This window comes from Rhagoletis pomonella, unplaced genomic scaffold, assembly GCF_013731165.1.
Source record: "Rhagoletis pomonella isolate Grant_MI unplaced genomic scaffold, Rhpom_1.0 Rhpom_scaffold_00005, whole genome shotgun sequence".
NCBI lineage: Eukaryota > Metazoa > Arthropoda > Insecta > Diptera > Tephritidae > Rhagoletis > Rhagoletis pomonella.
The window spans coordinates 20,537,624-20,541,091 of NW_023458559.1; positions in this window are offsets into that span (position 1 = coordinate 20,537,624).

Consider the following 3,468-nt stretch of genomic DNA (forward strand, 5'->3'; position numbering starts at 1 on the left):
GTATGGAATTATTCTTTCGCTACCCATAGAAGGCCTTCCAGAATGGCTTTTATAGGACGTACTTCAGAATGCCTTTCGGAGGAGTTCATTGAGTTTCGCAATGTGTTTTGAAGTTAGAAGCAAATCCTGACGTGATGGAGCAAAACGACCCTGTAGTCAAATGAACTAGTTGTAAACTACCCCACAACTAGTATGAATCGCATGCCCAACTAGTCAGCCAACTATCTTTTTTCCATGCAGTCAACTGGTATTTTTAACATGGGGATGTCCTACGAAATGGCAATTGTCAGATTTCGGTCAGAAATATACCAGTCTCATTAGTTCAGAATAGACAGAAAAATACTAGTCTAATTATGGACCAAAACCACTCATTTGGGAGTCAAAAAATAAAATGAATTCATGAATATACAATAAAAAACATTTAAGTACACTTTTTTATTTTACATATTTTTATTTAGCAGCCTTAGATTTGCCAATAATTATTGTTAATTTTTTTGAGTATTTATTAAAAGAAAAAATAAATACATAGATATTTCAATTTCTAACATCCAATACTCCTCATTTTCAGAATATCAACGAATTTACTAAACTCAGTAAATTCAACAGACGACTTCTCGGTAACAAATAAAGATTTTTTAAAGCTTTAAAATGAATTTTGAAGCGGAGGAGTAGTGCAGCTCAAATGTGCTTAAAAACCGTGATTTTTGTACTTTTAGGTTAGAATATCCCGAAAACCTGACGTGATCTGGGGTCAGATTCGAATTCAGCACGTCAAAGACCTTCAGAAAAGTATAGTCCGATTCTTAGTTAAAAAACCTTGTTGGCCTGTGTAATTCAAGCAGTTATTAAATATTCTTCATATTTGTCCATAGTTTGGCTTATTGATTGATAATATAATTTAATCAAATAATTATATTAATCGTGTAATAAACAAAATAAAAAATAATTGAAAATGATCAAAAATAACAAAATAACAGGTCTGGTATAATTGAATACGTACTCAATTTAACGGTTTACGATATACCCAAAAAAAGTTATATTATTTTGTGTACTTTATTGTATTAAACTGTCGAAGTCAAATAATACAGGGTATGAATAAATCGATGGTACTTGGTACAACTCTGGTCATTTTCGAACTAGTTCGGTTTCTGTTATGAAATTCTAGTTGTAAACTAGTATTTTTCCTGACTAGTTTGGGATTTCACTGCAGGGGAACTTCAGATTCATGTTCAGCGACCCCAAAAACATATAAAACACCTGTAGTGCGATTCTGAATCTAATTTTAACCACATTTCACGTTGTCATCTCTAGTTAACAACTTTTTTTGGGGTTAAGTGATTGTGTATCAACTTTAACCATATTTGTCATTGTTTAGTGTTAACAAACGCAATCAGATATTTGGTGACAATTATTTTTGTGGTTAAGCTAACAGCATCTAGTTTTGCGTTGTATAGCTGTTGTTTGCATATTTTGCTGTGAAGTTAAATTGAAAAAATTGTGAAAATTGTGATATGATAATGACAATGAGCAGACATTAAATGTGCCAACAGTTGATCGGCGAAGGCTTCGCGAAATCGATAACCCTTTCGAACTAACGCCAACGGAGTTCCGGAGGCTATATAGACTTAGTCCCGGCACGGCTGAAAATGTGGTGTCGCAACTTGATAACCAGTTAAGAGGATCACGAATAACAGCGTTATCGACCGAAAAGCAGGTAAACCAATATATGCTTCAACCTTATTGAATATTTTAACTGCGTTCCACCGGTAGTACGAATTGCAGGGTTTACTGGAATATCTATTTTTACCTTTAATAAACCTTATGGGACGTGAAACAGCTGTTCCTGTAAAACGTTTAATTCGTACTACCGCTAGAAAGCCTCTTATATAAGCATGCGCTTATGTACTCGTTAAAGGTTCTAGCGGCTCTAAGGTTTTATGCCACTGGATGCTATCAACGCCAAGTTGGAGAACAGTGGGGCATTTCCATGAGCCAAACATCAATAAGCCGTTGCATACACCGTGTGACTGACGCGATCAACAATTCAATGTTTACCACTAAAGTGAAGTTCCCTATGACGCAACTAGAGTACCAAGCGGCAAAGGAAATGCTTGCGTCTGCACCTTCACCATTTGTAGGAGGAACTCTCGGTGCAGTCGACTGCACTCATGTCTCTATTTTGGCTCCCAAAAATAACGAATCAAATTATGTCAATCACCATGGGTACCATTCGATCAACGTGCAAATGGTAAGAACAAATCTGGAACATTTTTATTGTTATTTTATGGTTGTTAAAACTTATAGATATGTGACCCAAATCTTAAAATTTTAAACGTAAATGCAAAATTTCCGGGATCACGGCATGATTTATTTATTTGGAGCTTCTCTGCAGCGCGTCGGGTCATGCAGCGATCATTTGAAAATGGAAATCACAACACGTTTTTGATTGGTAAGCTATTTTAATTCCATATGAATTAGAATATTAAAAGAAAATGACAGGCGATTCTGGTTATCCATTGGAGCCATGGCTGATGACACCTCTACCTAACGATCCAGAAGGAACGCGCAAGTTTCGGTACAATGAGGCACTATGTAAAGCGCGTAACCCGATCGAGAGACTGTTTGGCGTCCTTAAGGGTACGTGGCGGTGCTTATCACAGCAAAGGGTTCTGTTGTGCATGCGCAACACTGCATAATCTTCGTTTGGGCGATCAAACAAGCGATTTCGACGATAGGGTGTTTATGATCCCGAAATACTAAGCACTGATAACAAATTCCGAAGCATCTTCTTCAATAGGAAAACGTGTCCAACAACGAATTATAACACATTTTTTTTTAAATATTCATTTTACTTTATTCGTTAATTTTGAGCTTATTAAATAAAACATAGATTTTGGTAGTTTTATTTATTACATTTATTGCTGTCGATATTTCGCCTTCAATCTGAAAGCATCTTCAGGACTGAAAGACACCAAATGCATACATATTTACGTCAAATTACAAAAAACTTACATCAAAAACGCAACTTACATTATTGAGTTTTTCCAATCGACTAATACTATGTGCAGAAAAATATTAACAAACAAGCTCAAAGAACACTTAAACATAAACAAGAGAATTTAAGCAAGTCGAAATACCGTAAATGTAAACAAAAAATATACAAACAACAATACATGAAGTGGTGGACAGTAGGACGGGCAGAATCTGTATGTAGAAAAGCACGGCATAGCATTGTTATTGTCGGACGAAGTACTGGTGGCAGACCGACGAACAATAACATGAACACATAAACACATGACACCTACGTTATTGGTTTTTGTGCGTGAGAATTAAATTCCGATAGACATGAGCGCAATTGTCTGTGTCCGTTTTAAAATTCATCCTTCTATTATTAGGGGTGTTCATGATGTGTAGCATCTCTAGAGTATAACGTTTATTGTAATTTTTCTCTTCCTGTAAAATTGCTAC